Source organism: Sturnus vulgaris, chromosome 1, assembly GCF_052056855.1.
Source record: "Sturnus vulgaris isolate bStuVul1 chromosome 1, bStuVul1.hap1, whole genome shotgun sequence".
In the NCBI taxonomy this organism is placed as follows: Eukaryota; Metazoa; Chordata; class Aves; order Passeriformes; family Sturnidae; genus Sturnus; species Sturnus vulgaris.
In genome coordinates, this window is record NC_142243.1 from 103,790,171 (window position 1) to 103,816,996 (window position 26,826).

The 26,826-nt window shown below is 41.9% G+C and overlaps 1 protein-coding gene across 1 annotated transcript in view; it reads right to left on the minus strand.

The window, feature by feature from the left end:
- The window catches only part of LDLRAD4 (low density lipoprotein receptor class A domain containing 4), a 284,773-nt gene that overhangs the window by 56,607 nt on the left and 201,340 nt on the right, over positions 1-26,826 (minus strand). The gene's annotated exons all lie outside the window — the stretch shown is intronic.

The following is a 26,826-nucleotide window of genomic DNA, read 5'->3' on the forward strand; positions in this document are numbered from 1 at the left end:
ATAACACCTCTTCATTAATTTTTCAGGTTTCCCTCCCCTCAAACAAACATGCTAGTGACACTAAGGCATGACAAGCCACCACCAGTTCAAACTCAAAGCCTACCAGGGACAAAAACATTAGGTGGGAAGCAACATGATCCAACCAGTATGGCAATGGACAGGAAATCTACAGAGGCATGGAAGCAATCCAGTCTCTTCCATTCTCCTCTGCACCTCTGTCACAGTAAGTCCAACCTTCACGCCCCCCACTTTCCACTGGCCATGAGATAGGCCATAATAGTTACTTATCTTTAAAAGTGCTTTATAGACACTAGATAATTTTTAAACAAGAACTTTGTATTCCTATGTCCTAGAAATAACTCTTCACGTGAGGTGGCTTTACAGTTTGAGTTTCTCTATGTTATATGGTCTCTCAGCATGAACACGTTCAGGTTCTGGTAATTACGCCATCATCTCTATAGAGGGATCATCCATCATCTTGAACTGCTAACAACTCAGCATCCTCAAAACTGAGAATGGCAAAGGAAAGGATAGAATGACTTCTGCCCTGAAAAGTATCTGTTCTGAACAACAGAGAAAACACCTTGGATGTAAATCTGATCAAGCAGAACATAAACTGGCTAAGTTTTCAGACTGAGGAACTGCAAACTGACAGGAAGTGTTCGTTGCCAATAACTTAGCCCTCTTAACAGCTTTCTGCTGCAGTCCTTCAGCTGTGAGATAAGGTGACTATTACAATCACTCTTTACACATGCAGAACCCACAGAGAGCTGAAATTCAAATTCAGTGATACCAAAGAAAGGAAACCCCCACACTGACACCACTGCATGAAGCAGCACTGCACCCACAAGTCGCTGCGGTGCCACACGCAGCCCACGCACATCGTGCAGCCATCACTAATTAAGGTTTCGGTGGGTGATGCAGGCAAAGGCTAGGTTGAGTAATAGGCACAGCAAGACGAACCACAGCCCTGAGTACCAGCTGAAGACACATGGAAAAGCCAGGGGAAAAAAAATGGCTGTGTCTACACAGTTGTAAAATCTGACTCGTGGAGAAGCCATGAGCATGACGCATTCCTAGTCTTCAACATACAAATTCTCACTCCTTCTTTTTCTTTATTCCCATGCTATGCAGAACACCATTTTATCTCCTGAGTTATCTGGACTGGCACTTTTTTTTTTCTTCTTCTTTTTTTTTATGACATACAGTAATTTCATATAGTGGGTCACATTCTCAGAAGATTTCAGCATCCAGAAATGTCGAGCTTTAAAAGAGCTCAGCACACACGTTTTATAAATATGTAATGACATATCTACACATCTGTCTTGTTCAAAAATCTAACCTTGGTAACCTCTCTGGAGATTAGATAAACACACACAATAAGAAGAGTTGCTGAATCCCCTCCCCCCTTTAAAAAGAGAAGAAAAAAAAAAAGAAGTTTAAAACTATGTTCTAGTTTTTAATAACAACTAAAATTTAAACCCAAATGTCTCCTGGAACTCAAATTCCCCTTCCCAGCAAGTGGCAGTGAAATTCTTGCAGGGTGCCACCAGCTCTGTATAACAACTTTTATGGTGCCTCTGACCTTTTGATTCTTTTGATTAGCTCGAGGCACAGTTACAGCCATGTACTCTACCAGTCTAGTGTTCACACATGTACACTTTTTAAAATAACAATTTTTCTATAGCTTTTCAGAGATGCCCATCACTCTATTTCCTGTTAGCTACTCAAGAAACAGTGGATCCTCATAATCTCTAAAAACTAGGCTATAGAGACTTTGGCACTGAGCTGATGCTCACTGGGGTGACATCTTCTGCTCATTTACAAAAGTCAAAGTCTTCCAAAACCAAAGAATGGATCAGGATGGAACTGTGTATACAGAGATACTGTGTCTACACATGAACATTAAAAAAAAATCCTAAAAAATCTGGCTATTTTTAATATATTGGTAATCAAAAAAGCAGCTCATCAGAGATACATCTCAATGAAGGGAAGGATCTGTTCTGCAGCTAGGAAGGATTTGCCAAGAAGAAAACAGCCACAGTGGTAAATGCAAAGGAATGTAGCATTTGCCCCACCAGCTCAGCTCCAGGTGTGTTGGCAGGCTCAGCAGAGGGGCTGTCAGCTGGGGAGAGGCGCCTGGGGCACCACTGTGAGAGGGGCAAAGGCAGGTCCCGGGGGACACCTGCATCAGGAGCTCTTGGAAGGGATGAGAAGGTGCTCCAGGCAACCTGGTGAGCTGGGACACACCGTTCTGAGCGGGGATTGAAATGGTGAAACGTGATGCCAGCAGACAAGGAGCGAAGAAGAAAATCTGGCAAGCTAGTATAGATACCACCGGCATTTCAGATAGGTGATGTCTGTCCTCTCCTCTTTAGCCTCCCCTGTTTGGATTACAGGATGTCCGTCTCCTGCTGACGGAAAATGGTTGGTGAAAATAGGGTCCTCACTGCAGGCTTCACAGCTGGAGCCTTTCTCTGCCATTTCCCCTCAAGTGCTATGGCGGGGCGGGGAGGAGCGTGTCAGTTTCGGCAGCTTTGAGGAGCTGGTTGGAAGCCTTCAAATGGGGTGGGATGGAGGGGCAGAGAAAGGGACTAAACAACCGTTTGGTGGTGAAATATCTGCGTTTTAATCAAATTATTAAACAGTACGAAGAATTTGATTTATCCTTATTTATTGCCAATAGGTTCGCCCCCATCTCTCTCCCCGAGCCTGGAAAAGGGCTGGATGAGGAAGGAGGGAGGGAGGGAGCCGCGGCGGGCCGGGCGCGGGAGCCCCGCGGTGGCGAGAGCCGCTCCCGGCCGGCGCCGGGGACACCTGCCGGGCACGGGCAGCGCCCCGCAGCCCCGGGGCCGGCTTTTTCTGGAAACATGACAGCCGGCCGCGGGGAGCCGGGAAAGGGAGGCGGCCGGGGGTGCCCGGCAGGACGCGGAGGCGCGACGTGGCGACGGTCGCTAAGGGAGTGACAACAGAGCGATCAACAGAGGGGCTGGGGCGCGGAGAGGCTCGGACAGCCCCGTGTCCGCCGGCCCTGCCGGCCAGCCCCGCACGGAAATAGCCGTGCCCGGCCAGCGCGGCCGCCCCTCCGCGCACGGGCTATTTTTGACCGGCCCGAGCAAGATAAAACTTGAATCGGGGGAGCGCGGCTGATTTACAGCCGCTCCGAGAGCTGCGTGCTTGGCTGCGGAGGAGCGGCCAGGCTTCCCAGCCTGCGCCCGAACATCTCCCGGCGCCGGCAGAGCGGAGCGCGGTCCCGCTGCCCGCCCGCACAGCAGCAGCCCCGGCCGCGCCCCGAGCTGGCAGCGCTTTGCCCCACGGCCATGCCTCCATCCCACAGCCTGCAGAGCCAACACGGCTTGCCAGCCCTCTTACGAGAGGAGCAGACAGGCGTCTTGGGCTACAAAATTGGCTATGGGATTCCCATCCTCCCTCCCAAAAGTCAGCGCTGCATCCGCTCTGAAAGCTGCTGTGCCTCTTCGAGTCTAAGCCTCTGTACCTGGGCAGTGGGGATGTGCGACTAAGCCCAGCTTGCTCAAGCTCATGTTGCCACACCGTACCTTAGAAAAGAAGGAATATGTGGAATCCTCTCGTCGAAAAATTAACGTTCTGAACTGCAGCAAATGCTTTGACAATCAAAGTTATGTTCCAGCAAAGCGCTAACAATAATCTCCTACACTGCTGTGGCAAGGCCCTGAGTCGTCTTGCATATAATCTTTTATTTTTTTTTCCTTGCTGAAAAGGAGAGGAAAGAATTAGGCTCATTTACTAAGCTTCCATAACTGCAAAAGATTAGGTACCTTTAAAAAATAACAGTATTTCAATGCAAATATAAACCTATCACAAGCTTCCTGAAGCACATGCAGCATAAAGGCAGTATCACTGCAGAGAAGGTATCTGCTTTCAAGGGGATTTGCATTCTCATTGAATGCTGGACCAGGTCCAGACCAGCCGGAGGATAACCACCCTCTAACCTCCCTGCGGAGACCTACAGAGATGAGACTGAAGCAGTATCATTTCTGACAGAAATCAAATCCTGGCTACTGCACTGCTGGGAACACTACAGACAGGAAGAAAAAAAATAGGGAGGAATTGGAATTAAAACAATTCTGTGAAGCTCATTTAGGTAATACCTTGTCAAAGAACCTGATATGGAACACACTGCATATTTACTGAATGAATGCAGAAATGTCTCTTAGCATAAAATATAATTTTAACAAATGGAACATAAAATGTTAAAGCTGACCAGTTACAGAACATGGGCTCAGTTACATGTCTAGGTTAACCAAGCTAAATAACACAGCTAGTCAAACCATACATGAAACCACAAAGAGCACTCAAAAAACATAAATTTGTCCAAATTTTCATCAGTTCATATCACAGCGCTAGTGTTTCAGAAGACAGGATAATTCCTAGTGATGTGTCTCCAAAGGTTCAAAAACAAGGGACCTTAATGGAAGCTTATGCTGGGCACATACTCAGTACCTTCTGTCTTGATGTAATGCACCCAGAGACATAAGTAAGAAAATCCCAGGACAGACTGATGAGCAGCTTCCAGGTATTCCCTATCTTGCCGTACTCATTCTGATGTAGGGGTAGAAACCTTTGAGAAGCAACACGCAGCAAACTTGGACATAGAAATTGTAAGCAATTTTGGAGTGCCAGCAAAGCACAGGAGGCAGCACAGGAATGGGGGCAGCAACAACTCAGTTCTGCCAATCTGGCCAATAAACGAGTAATCTTCATATATCGTGTTCAGGGCCAGTAAGCTCTAAGACTGTCCCAAAAGAAGAAGCATCTGAATTGTATTAGACCTACAGAGACCCTTAGCTGTGGCTGGACTGTCTGTGAAAATATGTCTAGACTACAAGAAAATGTAATGTTTTAGAATGTCCTAGTTGGCTTGTTTAAGCTGTAATACTGGCAACCCAAATTATAGATATGCCAAATCCAGAAGACAGACAGATAAAACCATTACAAAAACATTGGGTGCAATTTCTTTTTCAACTGATACTGTACTTCTTTAAGTCACAGTTTAAAATACTTCTCACTAGAATATTGATTTTTCAGTTTTTTCAGTAGTATTTGTAGCAGAAACATTAATATTGGTCTGAAGAACAGAAACAGTCTGTCAGTAAAAGCAGCAGGAAAGGCAAGAGAGCAAAGTCAAGGAAAAAACCCTGAAACATTTTGAGAACCATGGACACGCTGATAGCAATCAAACAGAGAAGAACTGAGGAATGCGGTGTTTGCACCACCAGAAAAGTTGTGCCCTAGGAAGCCCACAGCATGGATTAGCAGAAGACCTGTGCCCTGGCAAGGGGAGGATAGCGGTGAAGTTACACCATACTCTATGTGCCCCTTCTTTTCCTCTTCACCCAAAAGGAAGGATGACTGTAGCCCGGAAGAACGCCACAGCAGCAAACCCAGGAAACAGCCTGGAAACTGAGATTCACCTCGGGTGAGATAAGCAAGACTAAGAGGTGAAAGGATGGACCATAATAGTGTGTTTGATTGCCAAAGAGCAGGCCTACATGAAAAACAAGGCATCACAGATGCACAAGTCAAACAACGTGGTGAGAATTTGGTGGGTGTCCTCCAGGGACAAAACTGATCCTGGCCAGATCACATCTTGGGCACACATCCCTTAGCCCCCTTCTTAAAAGTATGAGGGCTGTGAGAGTGGGAATGAAAATTATAAGAAGCAAGTGTGGGACAAACCAGTTTTGTTTAAAACAGATACCACCTTCTCTTTCCATAACATATCTTTGAGGGTTTTTTGCATTAATCTTCTTGTGTTAACAAGTAACATGAGCTTCTCAAATAATCATTAGAACCTCAGAGTTGAAACTTGCAGAAAACTGCAAAATATACAATAAAATCACAAGAACTAGCAGGCAATACTGCAAACAATTCAACACACTAACATGTAATAAGTGATGGAGAACCCCACTGCTGTCTATTTTACCTAGTTAATTATTTTTAAAGTACAATTTGCTCTATCAAAGTGTTAAAGAATGTTTGCTTTAAAATACCTCACTTTCTTTCCTGTCCTCCTGGCACATTTAAATGGGCTCCATGAAAACCTCCATCAGTACAAGTTAGACGAGGTTTAGGGTCTGATTGTATGTTAATTATTTACATAGAGACATTTTGTGAAGAGACAGGAGAAGGAATATACAGTAATTGTGGCCTGCCTCTAAAAATGGGACAGATTTACCAGAGGGGACAGTACTTATAACATCAAGAGACCTGTCAGTGTTAGTGCTTTGCTATCACATGTCTGTGTGGGTTCTTTCTCTGCCTCCACATCCACAGAAATCTGGGGATGTTTGCCCAGGCAGCTCTTCATCTGATACAGAATTCAGGAGCTAATGCAGTTTGGTATTACTTGAGCTAAACATTAGGGGAAAAAAAAAAAGAAAAAAAAAAGAAAAAAAAAAAAGAAAAATAGGAAAGAACAGGGCAATCTTACAGGAAAGAAAACCTAGAGCTACTATAGATTAACAATTTCCTCACAGAATTAAAGCTGAGACTTACCTGAAAATAAATTGACTTTTATGGTGAAATGAATTGGTCCCACAGATTGGGAGGAGAGGGAGGTTACAGAGGGTGAGTGTCACGTCAATATAACTACAGCTGGGTAATCACTCTGCTAATGCTGTAGTGCAGATCCTCACAGTACAAACTAGCTCTAAGATTTGGTCTCTTGTTTCTGCACAAGAGCATTTGGTTCATTTACAGGTCTGAGTCCTACCTAAATGGTGTACAGCAGCACACCTGCAATACAGACACCTCTACAGTTGTATGGAAGTTGCTCTCTGATGCTACACCTATTCCCATATGGGAATACTCTGATAGTGGACAGAGAGAATCAGTGAAATCAAATTATCTCACATTATTTTCAAAAGAATTTGTTGCTGCAGAGTGCCTGCTTCCGAATGCTTCAAGAACCAGTTGCTGTTTTCTGGGATTTATGACTGAAAGAATTAAAACCAAAGAAAACTAAAATAGATCATCTAAGGATACTAATAGCTCCTTCGAGCTCTGCCATATTCTAGATCTTATTATTACAGTAAATTATTCTTAAAGTAACAGATATGGCTCTCTAAATTTAAGCATTTTTACCAAAAAGTAAATTCAAATTCATTATACAAATATCCCACATTCCAAACAACAATCCATGCAAATGATAACTTAGGTAATCATTTGCCTCATTTGTACATATGAGAAGCTGAAAATTTGGGCCACTGTAAATGTGTGTGCATGCCACTGTTTTGCAAACGTAGGACTAATGCCCTGGAAATATTCAAATGCCCAATGGCATCAGTGGGAATTGAGGGATTTCAGCATTTGGCAGAACTGAGCCTTTTTACATGTGGGCATAAACACATTTGCCTGCACACAGAGAGGTTTTGAATAAAACGCAGATGGACAATAATTTCCTATTCATCTGGACTTTCTCAGAGATTACATTCCTGACTATAGCTTTAACATTATAAATTAAGATTTGGTACTTCCTTTAAACATAGTTCATTTATTTTCTAAGGATTCTGGATTGTGGTTCTCAGCAAATTAAGAAAATTTCCAGCCAGCAGACCAATCATAATATTAACTCTCTCACACTTGCCGATAACCTTTAAGGAAGCTTTACTATTTATATCACAGCCATGAAAACACCCAAGAAGCACATTAATTAATAGTGATAATAAAAAAAAAAAGCCTTCAGTCACGCGTTCCATTCAGTCACTTGCACCCATATATTTTTAAAATGAACAAAATACATTTGCAGTTTGACAGGGAATTATTTTAAGGCCCTAGTATCCCTTAGAATCTCTTCTCACGTCTTTAGATGTCTGCCTTTTGCTCGAGCGGGCTGAAATGTCTAGACATCCAAATTAAGGAGTGACCAATCACTGACAGACTGATCTCTCTGCGTACAAGGTCAGCACTACAGAGGCACACACGCTCGCACACGCACACATGCTGGCAGCAGGCACCGCGCAGGAGACCTTTATTTGTGCACAAAAATATTGATGTTGCTAAGTGATACGCAGGCAGCCGCTGGCCCTAAGTCTTTGTGTTTGTTTGTTTATCGCTGTGACTTCTTTCCCAAGTAAACAATGCAACGGTGATGCCGAGATGGAAGAACCCGTCTAAATTAAAACAGCTATGGAACCTAATTTATTATGTCTGCATGGCATCAACCTATTGCTTTTTTTTTTTTTTTCCCTGATTTGGTTCTGTTAAGTCAGAAGGAAAAAATTTAGGAGGAACTTCAAAGCACACATGTCCCAAATGGTCCCAATCATCCTGCTTTTCTTCGGTTCAACAATAAAAACAATTTATTTGCAAAGGTCCCTCTGCATCTTAAGCTGTCTGACACCACATTTAATGAAATATTTTTATATTAAAATAAAGGTCCTGTATTAAATTCATATGTCTAGTCACTGGAATAAGGGGTAACCTGACAATAGTATCTCATCACACCCACATAATAAGTGTGGGTAGAATTTCCTTATCTAAAAATTCAGTCCAGTCCCATTCAGTTCAGTCCCCCCAAAATGAACACACACGCACACACACAACTTTTTTGAGTCAACTCTAATTTGAAAAATTATGTTTTGTGGTACTGAGAGTAGGTTTTCAGAAGCACAGCTGTCCATAACAGGAGTCCTGTTCAGAGTTTTCAAAATAAGTTCACTTTCTTGACTTTAAGGGAGTCAGAGTATGGAGAAGCTGAGTTTCCTTAATCACTTCCCTTGGCTGGTTTTCAAGGTTTCTAGGACATCCCAGCAGTGCTGCAGGCCTCCAAGCTTGTGAGTTCCTTGGTCCAATGGATCTCCCAAGGGGAGGTGCCCAGGTGAGAACCTGGGGAGCTCAGCAAATGCAGGTCCCAGCCTTCACTGCACCATCTGCAAGTATGTTGGGAAGGAATTGGCCCAGTCTCCTTCTGGAAGTTTCCAGATTCCCGGAAATTTTTACAGTCAACATGGTAGACCATTAAATTGCAAATCCTTTTTTTTCCAACAGAAAAATATTTTGCAGAGCTTTGGCATAGCACTGACACCACTGAAACCAGGCTACTCTCTCTCTCTCACCTACAGCAGTGCTACTGACACCTGGAACTACACAGAACATATTATCAGGAAAACTGTGAGTGTATTTTGACTATGATTTTATTTTAGCAGCAAGTTACAAAGATGACTACCAATGGCAACTGGCTGTGGGAAGCACACCTTGAAGAACACTTCAGAACTTCTTACACCCCACTAGAACAGCAAAAGCCTGCACAGCAATATAAAGATGAAAATGAGCTGAGAATTAACGTAAAACACTAATTCAGGTAACTTGGTTTTGGTTCCACTCTAGGTTCCTACAAGTCCTGTAATAAATCACAAGACAGTTGTAAACTTCTGGGTTTAATTGTTGTGCATATACCAGCTCCTCACAAACTCTGTTTCTCCCTCCCTCAGTAAAGCAACAGCCAGTCTACAAACCCAGTGTTCTGCCAAGTGACTACATTTTGGATGTCTTGATACATAACCATACCCAAAGCAGTGCTGCTCCAAACCATCTTCTGTTCAGCCACCTAAACCAGACATGGCAACCATCGGTCCAGCAGGGACAGGACAGCTCAGTCCCTTTCTCCCTACATGCGTAATTTGCTGGATGAGTCACCAGTCCTTCTCTGTCCCAGTTTGTCCATCTGTACAATATTAATTGTAACAATACCTTCCAAGCAAAAAGCACTGCTTTAGATTCCATAGATCAAACCCCAGAAATGTCACTGTTCTGTACAAAAGCAATTCTTTGCCTTATTCCTGAGCTGCTTGCGTGGCCAGCAGTGGGAGTAGACTGTTCCTTCAGGAATCACAAGGTAAGTGTACTAATCCTTATTCACCCAATCAACACTTTCCATTAAAACATTATTTCTGGAAATGTGCTCTGGACAAGTACTTCAGTTGTGGGGTGACGAAAGAAGAGGGAAGTGAGGACGTAAATAAAACATGTTTTCATCAGAAAAGCTGTATGTTAATTAGAAATTTTCTTTTCTAAGAGACTTCTAGTTGTAGGAAAAATGAGATGCTGCAAAGAACAGGCACTACATCGAAGGACCTGACTTGCCTTAAACTACAATATAACCTCTCAGGCAGTCAACACACTGTGAAGAGCACAAAATCACAAATGAACTTATTCATATTGCACTTCTTCCTCTTTTCTTAAAAAGCATTTTACATCTCACTAAAATTCTAATTGTCCTACTGAAAGTTCATGCTTCTGATTTTGTGCAGAGGAGGAAGCTTATTCACAAATAAACCTTTCAGGATGGAAAAGTGACAAGGAAGAAAAGATCAAGTCAGACAAGCAAAACTGGAAACTCAGACGTAAAGATTTCAAATATTACAAAAGATGTCTTGATAGGTATATTCCCACCTCATTCCAAGCAAATAAGATTAGCATGTATTACTGAGAATTTTATGCCTCAGTAGAAGGCCCTAATTATATTTCACACTGCTCTGAAGATTCCTGTAATATACACACATCTTTAATGTGGAATTTTATACCCTATTTATAGCATATAGGCTCTTTTTGATATTATTACTTTTCTATGAACGTTCCTTTGAAGTCAGGTAATTACCTTAAGCGAAATATTTAGCCTGTTGTGAGAACTGAACCATAAGATTTGTGTAGAACAAGTAAGTCATCATGTAGCTAAATATAAAGGTTTCCGAGCCACAAGTGGGGATGGAAACATTAATTATGAAGACAAAGTCAAGCATGCATTTTAAAAGTAATTTAAAGTGAAAGCTGATAAATCTGTAGGGTGCTACACCGTACTTCATTCATGTCCCTAAAAACTATTTGAGCTAGGCACTAAAGAGAGAAAGCATTTTATTACTAGTTACTATCCTTAGTAAAGCCACAGACCTGGCCAGAGTCAGGCTGTAACTGCGAAGAGCTCAGGAGGAGTTGCTAAGATGCCTAATAATGATCTGCAGAATTTTATCCCTAACCAGAAATGGTGCATTATTAAAGACTTGTAAATCTTGATTCTTCCATACTAGATGAATGTGTGTCTCTTTCTCTGCAAAGCTATGAATCTCTTTAGTGGGATAAATCATAGGATCAAATTACATATGGTTACCATATATCAATATACAAAGTTATGTCACTTTTGTATTGCATTTGATCTAAGACTGAACCATGACCATTTTTATTTGACAGCAGCGTTTTGAAGAGACATCACTTAGAGTGAGAAGTCACCAGCAGATTCCCCTCTTCACCTCCACAGGCACAGTTCCTTGAAAATACCTAAAAGTACAGGATGTTAAAAAACGATGCCATATGGGTTTGCAATTTGTCATGCAAACGTTGTCCCTCATAACCAATGCATAGCATAACACATGAATTCAAAACTTCAAGATGTAAGAGAGCCCATACATACTGTGCATACACTCACACTCTCACAACACAAAAGGCCAGTCAGGCAATGCAGGACCACAAAACCAATTTATTATCATTTATTACAGGGGGAACAAATTCACCTAATCTGCTGCCTCCAGACAGATTTTCCCAATTGCATGCACTTCAGTAATCTGAGAATTAAAACCACTGTTTCTCTTATATTTTTTGCCACAGCAAAGTCTGGCTTCATTTTAAGAATGCTTAATAAAACAAACACACATTAAAAACAGTCAGCAGGGAGTGCTGCAATTAGATGCTTGCACAGTGCTTCCCTCTGTGCCTACATGCAAGTAATTTTCTTCTTATATGGACTTTCAGTATCTTCCTCATGGTGCTGCAGTAATAGAGACCTCCTCCCTTTTTTGTTCATGTGAGATGTAAATGTAAGGCCATTGATTGCTTATCACCATCAGTTTATAGAAGAAAATTACTTGTAAATTGGCTAAAAATATAAACCTCTCCACCCCACGTGGGATCTTGCTATAGTCTAATTGAAGACACTGATACTGTGGTTTCATCCCCCAAAATTTAGGGGTGAATGACTATGACTAAAAAGAAGGGGAAGATATGGGTCCATAAGGATAGAAAATGCTGGAAGAAGCATTTAAGATGACAGAAGTATTACACAGATCATACGAAATACTTTCCTTTACGGAATATAAAAACGCTATTGAGTATGTTGTTTTTTGGGGGGGGGCGAGAGGGGAATGTTTAAACTAATAAGGGCAATCATAGGGAAGACAGGCACAGAATATCCTCTCTGTTGAGTTAGTCAGATGCAAAATTCACCCTGATTGCTGTGGGATTCTCTATATAAACCCGGAGTCTACCGAGTCTGCAATGCTTCGTGTTCCCAGCGTAATTCCTTCCATCTGAGCGATCGACGCTCAGCATTTCATAGGAGGCACTCTTCCATCGTGTAAAATTGGCTGCACATAACTTTGTTACAACGTCTGCAATTCTCTGCATTCATATTCTTCCTTCCCAGAGTAACCTGCTGAAGGGACTGCAGCACGTACATGGAAGAAACAGAACTGTCAGGAGGGAACTCTAGGAGCGAATAGGAGAAAGGCTCTGAACTGCAGGCTCTCAGAAGGGCTGAGGGAAGGAGGGACCTCTGGAGGTCATCTCGTCCAACCTGCCCCTGCTCAAGCAGGGCCACCCAGAGCCAATTGCTCACAGCTGTGTCTGGCTTCTTCTAGCCTTGCTCTGGCAAATGAGGGGCTCAGTTTGAGGGGAATAATTGCAGCTGTCTCACCTCACCCCAGGGACACTACAGGACACAGTCCTTTCCTCAACCACTTCCACAGTGTCTCTTTTATGAAAAGTTTGACCTTTCTTTAACGGCTTCCAGCCAGAGCCTGATGGCATTTGACATCAGCTTTCTGATGCCACAGTCTGACAAAGGAGAATTCCATTTTGTCAGAGCTTTGTTCCCAACTGCCGTTTCCCAGCCTGCAAACAGCAAAATGTCTCTACCAGGATGGAGTATGCAAACAAACAAAAAAATGCTGCAAAAATATTCAGTGTGAAAGAAAGCCACACCCACCATCTAGGTCTGTCCAAATCCATCTTTTTAATGCATTTATACCCTCATGTTGCAAGTTTGTCGGTTTATTAATTGAAAATTTGTCTGTGAGAGCCTCTTGCACGTTCCTTACAGTCTTTATAAAGATATTCCTTGTGAATGCCTTGAGGTCACACTTAAAAACATGGTGTGAACTGTGCCAGACATGGAATTTGTGCCAGGGCCCGTGCGTGCTGTGTGCCCCTCTGCACAGAGAGGTGCTACAGCTTTCCCTTCCCTTCCCTTCCCTTCCCTTCCCTTCCCTTCCCTTCCCTTCCCTTCCCTTCCCTTCCCTTCCCTTCCCTTCCCTTCCCTTCCCTTCCCAGCCGCCGTGTCTCCTCTTGGCCATGGCTGATTCCCACAAGATGGCAGGGCACAATTTAATCTGAGTTTAATCTGAGATTTCAATGATGATGACTCCTTTACTGACGCAAAAGTCTGCCAGCACACTGCCTCACTACACACCTCTCACGATTCACTTCCCTCACCCAGTGCCTTTGCAATTTTCCCTGGATCAAAACATTACAGGTCTCTCCCTGCTGACAGCAGAGCACTTTGTTTCTTTAGAGCTCTTCTGCAAAACAAAGTTGCAGTAACTTGGAAATAAAGGTGGTTTTAGGTTGTGAGATCAACCTGAAACACCACGCAGGCAGTGAAACATTGAAATGGTAAGGAGTTGAAAATAAAAGGAAATTCTAAAAAAAGACAGAAATTAAGAGTGTGGCTTTGGTTTGGTTTAAGTTTTTTCAGTTTTTATTCTTGTCAGTGCTACTAGTGCTTTGATTTAAATCAGTCTTGAAACAGTCTTGAAATCTTTAGTAAGAAAATTAAACTGACTGAAATGGAAAATTAACACTGGCTCATCAGTACAGCCCCTCAGTTACACAAAATCTTCAATAAAAAGTTGGAAAAATAAGAATACAGTGACATTTCTTTAAAGTTGGAGAGAAAGACAACCTTTTGCCAAAAGCTAAGACTCCCCCTTCTTTTCACTATATGTATGGCTTCCACCACCTTTTCTGCCTGAGACAATATTTCAGCTGGCTATCCAGGAGCATTCTGCAGACAAGCTCCCACACTGCTGGATGTGTCCCTGCCTGTCCACGGCTGGGGAGAAAACAGTTAAGTTCGGCAGCAAAGTGACAAGAGAGGCAGCAGCCTCCGGCAGCCATGGGAACAACAATTTCTACAGACTAGAGGCTGAAATTTCAGAGGGAAATAATCCCAACTGTCATAGCCAGGTCAGAGAGCAGGGCCCCAATGGCACTGGCTTGAGTTTTAAGGCAAAATGTTACCAGAGACATGTGTGGACCTGACTTTACCATCCTCTGAAGGGCCATAATAATGACATCCACATACCTGCAAGAGGTAATAAAACAAAGCAGGAATTTTGCCTGCACAAAATGTAAACATCAAAACAGATGGCGCAGTTATGTTAATCAGTTAATGTCTGCAGAGTGCTTTGAAGATGCAAAGCTCTGTAAAGGTACTAAATACTTACAGTCTTGTCTAGACATCATCAAGCTCATTTTTAGATTGCAACCTTTTCAGGCCAACCAGAGCCTCTCTGTATATGGTTGCACTGCTCCTGCTGTAGCAGGCTCCAGTCTTAGGATATTCCTTGCAATTCCTCTCTTGCAGAAGTGGAATAGCAGAGGAGCAGCTCCTGGAGATGGAAAGCCCAAGCCAACAGCTCCTGCTAAAGCACCATGAAGTAGCACAGAAGAGAGTAGGGCTGAATATCATCAGGGAATCAGATGGAAGTCAAAATGTACTATACCAGATTTCACCAGAGAAACAGGTGAAGATTGAGGCTGTCACAACAGATAATCCCTTAAAAAACAGTTTGGCACAATGGTGAAAACTGTATACTTGCACTAACAAGCCCTGATGAGAAAAATCCATCTTTGACAGAATAAACTATTTATGTAGACTTAACAGAGCTGTGAGAAGTGCAGAGGCAATCTTCATCACCCATAGACCAAGTATGGAATTTAACAGAGTTATGAACAATGAGATCACAGATTTTTTTGAGGTTTGGGAAAAGTCCATCTAAACCATTTCAAAACTCACACTTTTTATTTGCTCTAAGGAATGTGGAATACAAATAAAATTAAACTCCAGGGGCTTATTCTGCAATAAGCAAGCCTTCTGTGTCAGATTGCCTTGCAACCTAACCCAAACCTTACTATTCTGACATTTAGAAACCACAGATCTCAGAAACCTTTTCCACTCACATTTCCTCATCAGCTCAGACTTTAAATGAGGAAAGAAGTCTGGTGTTACACAAAAGGTGCAGACAGCTGAAACACGTAATCCTTATTCATACCCTAAAAATAGACCCTAACTGACCACCCAGTGCATATCCCGTGCTACTGAGCATGGAATTGAAGTTGGAGATTTCAGTTCAGCTGCTAGCTTGGGGCTAGGTGAGGAGCTGGCATGTGGAGCCAGCGTCCAATCCTTCTGAAACAACTCCCCTGACCCATTCTGAGGCAAAATGTAAAAGACCCATGGGGGAATAGCATCTCTTTGCCTTGAACAGAAGCTCAGCTCTGGGGCTTGGAGTCAGGATAGAAAAGACTAAAGGAAGAGAGGTGTGTTTGTGTTTAGGAAATAGATCTTTTTTTACCCTAAAAAATAAAACCAAACTTTTTTTTCTTTTTTTCTTTTTTTTTTTTTTTAATTTCCAGATTGAGGGGAAATATGGCTTTATTCTTGTTCACATTTTTGAACCATCCTTCAAAATCTACCTTCTTACTGTGCTGAGGTTACATGCCAGGGGTCTGCAACTAACTTACTATTGCCATAAGCAGCTGTATAACAAAGGTCCTGTGCTGTAGACTCACTTGAATACTAATAACAGGTAAGATTATTTTCCTGCTTTTGAGGTTTTTGCCTATTTCCCAGCCTCTTCACTTCAGTTGTTAAACATTAATTTCTAAGCAGAAGAAAAGCTTTATTATCATTATAGCTTTTATTTCTCAATTTGTTCTCAAATAATTTCTGTCGTCTTCCCAAAAAGAAAACTTTAACTGGAAATGGATTAAATTAATAAAAAAACCTTGAGTCCTTTGTACTGGGAGAACACATTAAAGAGCAATGCCAACACCATACTGACTTCTTTCTTTCCAGGGAAAGCACTGCCTCTCCCTCTTTGTTTCAATCATCATGTATATATAATAAGTCAAATTTTCAGTCTCATCTTAACTGGGTTACCAACTTTCCTTGCCCATAATTTTGCATATGCTCAGATAATTACGTCCTGAAATTTGCAAATACAATTACTTGCTGACACACTTTGTTATCTGAATGATAAAGTATTTGATTGTATCCAGTGAAAACAATATTAAGATGGGGAAGCAAACGTGTTTTAGCAAACCTAATGCACTAACTTAAGCTTCTGTTGTTTTATGGAAACATGATCCTCTAACAGCATGTCTACACCCTGTACAGAAGTATTGTCTGGAGACCTTACATTAAAAGCAGGAAAGCCAAATCGCTGCATTACCATGTTTGCACTTGCCTGGTAAAAAAATACAGCTACTCAGGAACAATCACCTTTTCAGTTTTTTAAAACAGAGAAGTTGGCTTGCATAAAAATCATCAAGTTAATAATGGCATATCACAGGATAACTAACAAAAAGGTGCTGCCAAGTTAAACTAGTTTAGCATTCATACTGTATCTTGCTATCTGTAGGTTCACTACATGAGATTAAACTTCTTGATTTCTCTCCCTTAGAAAAAATTGGCAAAAAGTGTTAAATAAGAACTACTGATCAGAAGAGCAACTGTCAAGATACTGGGCTACAGTTTAGCAGAACTAAGAGGTATTGACTGAGTTTAGTTAGATTTGTCAGTAACTTCTGAAGCTACATTGGTTTCTCATTAGTTCAAATTTAGCAAATATTCTATTATTAAAATTGAATTGAAAATACTTAAAACTGCACATTGGGTGTCTGAGAGGGCTGGCCCTGTCTCACCACAGTCTCACAAAGGTCTCGCTGGATTTCCTAGTGCTCACCATAAACGCAAACAAGTAACTGGAAAATCCAGATGGGGTTCAACTGTATTTCAAGAACAGTTATGACATAAGATACAGAGCTCTGATGTGATGCTGGGGAGATTACACTCACAACTCATTTTGGTTAGCAACTTACAGGAGAGACTGTGAAGTAGGGGTAAGCAGCCTGTCAATTACATTTAAAGATCTTATTAAGAAAACATTTTTTTTAAATTACCACTGTACTTACAAGCTTTATCAGTAAGACCATGAAGAAAACACTTCTTATTAACAATATTATTCTCTGCATTTGAACATCCTGTCATCAATGGAAAAAACTACTTAGAGCCTGGAGTAATTTGTTTTAGGTCTTGAAAGTGGCACTGAATAAAAACACAGCCAAACACAGTGAGAGATATTTAACAAATTAATATTATATGGAATCAATCAACATAACATGAGTTACCACTTCGAACTATTCAGAAATTGTGGCAGCATTTATATCAGGAGAGCTTAAATATTCCTTTTTCTTTAATTTTATCTAGTTTCAAAGCCTTCAGGGATCATATGCTTAAGCTTTTCTTTGCAACTGAGAGAACTGGAAATTAACCTTTTTTACAGCGAGACCAAAATTCTTAAGTATTTCTATAATCAGTAGCCTTGGAAGGCAGGTTTTGAAGAAAATGCAAATCAATGCGTGACTATGGAGGAGGACTGTAAGAGTTGGTAACTATAATCCAGTAATGACAATGGATATTGAATATTAACTTCAGGAAGAATCAAACAGCAAAATTTCAGAGAAGTCTTGAACAGTGTCAGCCTCCAGCTGTAATCCAGAGTGTCAGCACCATGCTGGCCAAACCAGAGACAGAGCATCATACAGGTGCACAGTTAGAGCACAGGCAGCCACTGGAAGCTGCTCAGTTTTTACAGCTGCACTTGACACCAGGGTTAATACACAAGGGTCAACCTGACTGCTTTGTGCTCCACAACCCCTGGGTGACCGTACTCAGTCATCCATATCTAAATGCTCCAGCGGCTCAGGAGGAAGCCTGCACTTCACCAGAGCCCTTCACAGGACACATCCTACTTCACATCACAGTCCTTGGCCACCAGGGACAAGCACAACACTTTTCCCCATGGGCTGCCAAGTGTTGCTCCTAAAACCAACCTGAACTCGTGTTTGTATTCCAGACTTTTGTTCCCACTGCAGCTATGCAGGATCAAAAGGTGTTTACTCCTTTGCCTTAGTAGGTTCTACACCACTTCAGGAAAATGTGCCAAGACCGCCAATCAGGGCTTTCATGTTGTTGTTAGAGCCTAAGGAGGGATGACACAGTGTGTTTACAGCTGATGCAGCTCTCAACTCTCCAGTTCCCTGGGCAGAAGAAAGACAGCAACGATCACAGTCCCCTGATTACAGCTTGCATTTTGTTCAAACGTTCAAATTTCTGCAACATTTCTGTAGTATTCAATGCGTTTTGACCAAAAGCTGCTCCAGAGTGCAGGCAAAAACAGTTGGGAAAATATTAAGCCTCTCCTTATGCAGTGAGAACAAAAATAAGAAAATACAAGCTGCATTCAATATAATAAATGTCTAAGAAATTCCTCTTTGAGTTGATACTTTGACTCTACTAGCTACATTCAAAGAAGACAAATTATTTTTGCATATAAAGATAAAAAATTATGTCAACTCAAGTTAATGTTGTACCACAATTACCAAAAAATGCTATTTTGACCTTTAAAAAATACAGTATTTTCAGCCTTTCACTCACTCTTAATTCTAAGCGCTGTGCAACAGTTCTTGCAAGTTAGACAAATATTTTTATTTTGAAGACAAGGAAACAGGATAAAAATTTTAAGTGACATCTCCATTACTAGACCTGAAGAAAATTTCAGAAGACCCTATCCTGTGACTTGCATTATCCATTAATTAACATTCCGGACAGAGACATTGTAACTACTGAATGGCTACATCAGCTGAATAAATTGCAGTAGACTAATCTCTTACTGGGCTGCTTTCCTGTTGGGTCAGTGTTACAGTCTAGGTCACCAAACAGCTGTAGGAGAACTGTCACAAGGAAGTGGGCAAGAACATGTGGCCGGAGGTAGAGAGCAAGACCAAGTGCAGACAGAGATAAAATTAGACACAGGGAGCAGACAGTGATCTAACAAAGTCCTCTGCTTTAGCCATGGGGTGCTGTAGGGTTTTTTTTAAATTCAGGTATAAAAACATAGAAATATGGGGCTGAAGAATTCACGTATTAACTAGCCCGACCCTCCTGCTCTAAGGTAAGGACAAGCACATCACATTGCCCATGGCTGATGATTGTCTAAGCTGTTCTCACCTCTTGTGAGGATACAGCATTGAGTAATCCTCAGGTAGCCACTGACGATGTTTTATCATCTCAGTAATGGAAAGATCATATAGACTTTTAGCCTAAATCGGCTCTGTGGCACATTAAATTGATTTCTTTGCTTCCTCTGAAAATTATGGCAAGCCATTGATTACTGACACTTAAATAGTGACATTTTTCATATCAAAGACTTACATCCGTTCTGGTCTCCTTTTTTCCAGTCTTTTCTCTGTGGTTACTTATTTGAAATCTCTTATAATTCTGAACTTTCTCCACTTCAGTTTTGTCTCTTGAATGGAGGGAACTAAAACCAAACACAGTACCCCACTGATGAGAATCACTACCAAACATGGCAGCAAAAGACTTCCAATGTCTGACAGCTGATTTATCCTTACATGCAACAGTAAACGCTGAGTGAATTCCAACAATATATTTTTATGTGGAGAATAAAATTAAACATGATTCAAGGAAAGTCCCTGCTCTACTTTTGAAACAACGTAATTACACACACATTCTCACACACATGATAATCTGACTAGCTGCCTGTATGACCTACAAATTTCATTTCTTGTTAGGTACTTTTATTTATTCAACGTTCTTCATTGTTCAGAAATGCCATGTGCCATGACCTTGTCACTACAGTCAGGAGACTGAGTAGGAACATCCCGGATGAGACAAAAGTTGCACCTGTCAATAACTGCAAGGACTGTCCCTTCAGACATGGCCTCTCCAGCCACTTCAGAGGAAAGAAATGAAAAAAGAGAGCAAGGTGCCCAGCAGCAAGGATTCCAGTGAACAGAAAAGATGTGGGCCAAGTGCCAAAGGTTCACTGCTGCTGTGGGCTAACATAAGCAGGTGTTTGGGAGCAGGTCTTTCTATTTTCATAGGGCTTCCCATATTGCACACTGCCAGTGGTCAGAGAGACTTGCATACACAGGTTTTTGGCCAACTTCATCTCTTTCTTTCAAAGATGAACCTGAAGGACTGAGAACTGCAAGTTGCAAGAAAAACGGGAATCTGGAGAAGTGTCTGCTTAAACTACTGGTATGTGGACTAATCAGCACTGTCTCTAATGCTCTTTGCTTTTTTCCAAATTATTTTTAAGCCAAATAAGTTCCCGGAAATACTTGACTGTAGTGGAAAACACCTGCATTTGCACAGCTCAGGACAGGAAAGAGTGACTGAACAGCTCAAGCTGAAGTCACAACCACTGACTCAAATGTGGAACCAGTCTTCAGTCCCTTTGGCCAGGCCTGAGAAATCCCAAAGAAAATCAAGAAATCGGTTCAAACAAAGCTATTTTTATATCTTAAGAACCTGCAGATCCATTTATATTGATTATCTGAATATTGCAAACTACATGTTTTCTCACGACATGCTACACGTGTTGGGCTTTACTCAAATTGCCTCCCATACCTCATCACAACACAAGCAATCTAAAATGTTTTTGCAAATCAAGGCAATGGATTTCCTTTAATTTCAGCCAGCAGCTGTTGAAGCAGACCAATAAACAACAACAGTGCAGTTCCCACTGAGCTCCAAAAAATGGCTGTAAATACATTTAACAACCTGCAGCATAAACACATCTTCTGCCTTTAACCACCACTGAATACCTTTCAGAAAGTGTTTTTGTTATATGTGTATTTGAAGAGAAGAAAGGCTTTAAAGGACACAACTGAAATGCCTCTTTTTCCAACAGACATATCCACACTCCCTGCTGCATTGCATCTCCCAGATGAATCAGCAATCCACAAACACCATCAGCTAACCAACTTTCTGAGAATGAATTCAGTAATCAGTCTGATTAATCTAACATTTACGTATTTTAACATGGAAACTTTAACTTGGTGAATACGTGACAACTGGTGGAAGTCACAGAAGCCTGTAATTGTGTCTTGGTTGGCTTAAGATATTTTCATAACACACTCTCACTGTTAGTACTTTAACTCAGACGTCTGAGTAGCGTGTGGTGTTTGTCACATTGCTGGCTATGGCACTGAGCTGAGGTTTCAAGGGTCCCACTCACGTGGACTCACACCACAGCCAGCCACCACAACTCTTTGTGCCACCACCCTACAAAAGACATCGTTGAGTTGGTCCAGAATAATGATATCCAGAGTGGTTTTTTCCCATAGAGTTGTTTTTCCAGACAGATCTCTCCAGCCATGGCTCAGCAGTTCAGCCTTGCCAGCAGCCCTTCTGCCAAAACCACAGTGGTGGCAGGCAGATGCAGAGCCAGAAGGCTCTTGTGCTGGCTGCACCAAGGAAGCCACTGTCTTACTGAGTTACACTCTCAGGAGGAAGCAACCTCTAAAACTCCCCTTGAGCTTAGCTAAGAGATGCCACCACAGTAGCATATATAACATGCTGAGGCAGCTTCTGACTTAAAAAACACAGAAATAAAAAAAGAGACAGAAAAATCAACCTGAAATATTTTAAAAGAATGAAACTTGAGTCAAAAATTAAATTTTTTTCTTTATAGCATTGAGGTAGCTGGTGCTTCACCAAAATCTGCAATTCATCCAAGAAGCACTGAATTTGTATAAAATTAAACCAATTATAGTCTTTGCCATCTTTACTAAAAGTGAGGGGCTTCAGGGAACCATAACCCACTGCTTAGGAGAAGAGTCCTTGAGGAGACAACTCTAACCAAGAGATGCAAGCCAAGAGAGCTGGTGATGCAAGCCCCAGTGCCTCAGTGCAAGCCCCTGAGACCAGTCTATCGCAAAGTCTGGTTAAATTAAATCAAAGCCAAAAGTTCCCTGTTGCTGGTGCAGAATGTCTCACATTCATCCCAAGTGACAACTGTGCCTAAGATTAAATCTCTGAAAAAACAGGATATGCTGGGGAAGAGCTGGTGTACATCTGCCTGCCATTTCAACTCCACTTCCAGCGGGGGTAAGCAGGAGTCCCTGGGAAGGTATTAACACTGTACTTCAGCCAGGACCATCCCACCAAGGATACAGAAGAAATGACTAACAAAGAGGAGACATCTGTTTATGTAATCTGGAGTGTCACTGGGAAAATCGTAGTTTTGGCTATGTACAAATCCCAAATCCATTTTTCAGTGTAAGATTGCAGATCTTGGTATGGTGCTGGACTCGGGGCAGGGTGAAAGTCAGTGGTTGGATCAGGTGGGAGATGCTGGCATTAGTGGTCAGGCAGTTAGTGAGAAAATCACTTTGCTTTCTCTGTTTCCTTCCCTCACTCTGTTCCTCATATTGGATTTTTGCTTTTGTTTTGCTTTATTTTTTTCACTTCAACACATTGTGGCAAAGATTGAAGACTTCTGTGCAGCTGTTCAGCACTCAAGTTGCCTGGCCATTTTATGACTTGCTTTCTGTTCTACCTTGACTTCTTTCACAGTTTTTACTAGTGCACAGCACTCTAACCTCCAGAGAATTTCTGTCCCTGTTTCTAATTGCAGTGCATGTAAAAGGTGCTAAGTTTTCGATATGAACAATAAATCACTAACAAACCCAGAAAGAAGAATTTGAAATATTTTTTTCCTTTAAGCAGAAATTAAATGACTCAAGGGGGAATGGAGGAGAAAGCAAAGGTTGATCAGAGAAGGCTTACAAAATCCCCTTCCAAAATAGAGAGCACTTACCTGAGTAAGGAAAACTGCCTCTCCCAGCTTAAAAAGAAAACACTCGACCTTGGGCCTCCCCAGGCATCTCTGTCAGGCTACAAAAGTGTCTCTGCTCACCTCTGCTGATGCCTGTGCCTGCTCAAAGTGGAAACTCCACCAAGCAAGAACAAGACACACTATTTGGGGCAAGTGGTGACTCCCCATGTGAAGCTCTGCTGGGATATGCAGTAGATCCAAGGAACTAGGAATAACCTGATTCATCTCCAGTTCCACCTCCATCTAGGAAAAGATCTTCAGGTAGGCACTGCACTGCAGCTCTTGTGTTTCCTCGGTTTTCCTAAGAGTTTTCTGTAGGTTCAACTACCCTTGACTCCAACCCAATCCACAGAAAGCACATGGTAATGAGCTACAGCACAACACCTTGTGCCATTGTAAATGTTTAACATAGTCAGAAAACACCATGCAAAGAGTAATGAATCATACAGCCACTACTGTTACACTGCAACTGAGGAAAAGATAGCTGGAAAGAAAAGATTTTACTCCAGTTTGATAAGGGCCATGAGAAATGCCTTAAAACAGGGCAGCATGATTTGAAATGGTATTTGTGCAGTAACTAACACTATTTTCAATGCAAGTGAGTGGAAATACAACCATGCTCAGCTGCAAAAAAAAAAAAAGTAATATGCTTTGCTCATGTCAGAAAACCTTCAAGCAAATGCTTTGTACACTGGCAGGGAAGTCCTTTGGTTCTGCTTCAGTCAAAGGAAAAAGTCAGTTCTACACTGTGAAACAGCTCAAATTAATGCTCCTAAAGCACTGACAGATGGAAACATGGGGGGAAAAAAAGAGTTTGTGACAGTTTCTTGATTTTATTAGCTTAGGCATTCAGCTTCTGGAAAAGATGTACAAATTACTATCTACAGTGACATTACCTCAGCTACATATTTGTTAGAGAGGCTGAGCAGCAGAGTCTGGGAAAAGTGCGAACTATTTCTCAAAGTAACCTCTTGTCCGTCTGGCACATTTCAGGGGACAGAACGTCTGGGTCACATAGGAAAGAAGCCGGAGTCTCTGTGAACCTTGACAGAGCCATGTTGCAAGCTGCATGAACTGCTTCAAATGAGGCGGCTGTGGGGGGAGGGGGAGTGCCACTCTAAATGTCTCACAAAAGCAATTAAAATACTGCAAAGCTTCTAGAATAGGAGACTCAGCATTGCCAACCCTTGAAATTTTATTGCAAGTCTCATGACGCTCTATTTAAAGTCATAACTTTTGAAAACAACTGATTACCTTGGAATTAGCTGACATTAAAGAAGGCCTCCAGCAGAGCTTCTACAAGAAGAGCCTAAAAAGCCCGAATAGGCTACAAAGCCTCAAGAAAATAACTTGTTTATTAAAGGCTCATGATCTTTAAGCTGATCATGATTTTTACAGACTGGCTCATGACTTTAACAATTCGTGTAAGCCATATCAGAGAGGTGAAAAAGCCCCAACAAACCCTGTCTAAAAACTAAGCCTAAATGAATTCCTCAACAGCATGAGAAAATTGGCAGCAAGAATGGAAAGCTATCTCCGCACTGGCTTGCCTTTGAAAGTCTCTCAACTGAACAAAAGAACATAAATCTCATACTTCTCTAAATCAAAGGGTAATAATTAAAATCAGCAGAACTCCAGAACTATGTTGGTTTATGGAGCCATTCCCAGAAGGAAAGGTAATAAAAAGTGGAAGAGAATCTCTGGCTTGTTGATTCCAGCACGATAGCTGGAGCCTGGCAGTCAGCTGCAAAATAGGTGCAGCAACTTCAGAAACAGGAGATGTGGGAGCTGGTAGAAAACAGATGGATGGTTTGCCTACTATGCCAGGGAAGGTTATTTTTTGCTGCTTCTACTTCCATCCACACAAATTATAATATACATCCTGTGGATGTTGACTGTGAGGGAAGTGGGGCGAGAGGATCAGGCTGCGGCCACAGCAGTGGGAGAGAACTATCAACACTCATCAAAGGAGCCTGGATGGGAAAAAAAACAGTCTTCAAGTAGGCCAGATCAAGATAACAGAGATGCAACGCCATGAATAAACTATCACTTCCACCTTTGCTACATTTATCTCTTCCTTCATCATTATTTCTCCACTCCCCCCCACCACTCCTTCAGATTTCCAAGTAAGACAGAAGATCGAGATGTGCTCTTTAATTTAAAAGGGAAGGCAAAGAGGAAGACACAAAGAGATTAAAGCAATCAGACTTACTCCTCGCTTGAAAGTTTTGTTTTTACAAAAGGGAGGAGGCTGGTCTGATTTAAGTCAACAGTGTTTTGTCAGGGTATCACTGCCGCAAGCACTGGAGCACCTCTAGCCAAGAGCAGCTGAGCCTGCTGGCGAGAGCCACAGCAGAGACGGGAGCAAACAGGGCAGGGAAGTTCTTCCCATCCAGCCCATTTGGCACATCACCACGGAAGAATAAGAACGGTGCTTTTCCCGCAGGAAAAGGGTCTGTTTATCTCTATTAGACACAGATAGGTATATCCTTTTCATAGTCCTCATCTCTGTAAAGCTGTTATCATGCCAAAAAACTGCTAACAATAAAAAGCACACTCTTTTCTAAGATGGAAATTAAAAATAGTTACTATCATACAAAGAATTCCTGGCAACTCTCAATGCCTGTTAGGTCTATCCCTGCTTAACTTGCTGCATGGAAATAATTTAGAGGTGGAAAGCCAGCCAGGCAACTCACAGGAGACTTGTAGTCCATATTTTTCTAGATTTTGGTCAATGTCTTATTTCCCATTTGTTTTTAATATATCCATGATTCCTTTCAGACTGGCTAAACTCTGCATCGCTTTTGTTCATTCAGTTTAAAATCTCTTCCACACATACTAGAAAAAAAACACACTGAAAAAAACTTTGAGGAACAGAGCACAGCTGCCATTGAAACTGCATTAACCTTTCCCAAAGCCAGTTTTCCTGGCCCAACACACCTCTAGATAATGACCACAAAGCAGAAGGTTAGCAAGCCTGGTCTTCTTCATTTAAGTGACTGTACATTTAAATGGCTGAAGAGAAACACCGGTGTTGTCCTTAAAAAGAGCCCATGGACACGTGTCAGCCCCACACCCAACAGAGAGCCCAGCTTCAGCAGGGAGAAGAGATTAGGAAGGACCAGTGGGATCTAATCCAACCTTTCATCCATCTGTCCTGTGATGAGCAAACCAGAGTGGCTCAGCTGAGAAGGGCTTGTGCCCCAACAAAACCGGCAACTACTGCCTTGTACTGGTGTTGATATCCATTCCTGAAGCTCTGGCAGATGTTTTTACTTTGGGCCATCCTTGTCACAGGTCCTGCCCCACCACCCTCTGATAGCTGAGCTGGTCAGGGCTGGAGGGAAGGATGCAGTTTTCCAGCAGGTTTCCAGCAGCAGCTTCTGCAGGGCTGACACTTGCTCTGCCCCAGATGCAGAGATGAGTCTGCTGTTCGAGCGCAGCTTAGCAAGGCTTTTGAAAGATGTTTTTGCTTCACTAGCAACTGTTTGAGTCAGTCACTGATCAGGCACAGAGAACCTTCCACTGTGGAGACACCAGATAAAGTGTTAGTTTAGTGGACTCTGTAACCATTTGGAAGAAGTGGGATGGTGGCAGGCCCAAGCTCCGAAGTCAGGCTGATGTGTTGCTTGCATAGTGTATGCTCATGCAATAACACTGTATAGACTGATAAATCACTACATGGAATCTCTTTATATGTGCCTGCTGAGATATACACTACCAGGTCGAAGCCTTGCATAAATGTAAATATTTAACAGCAAAACAGGGGTAAGATTGTGCCTGTATCAAAATATTTTCAACTGAG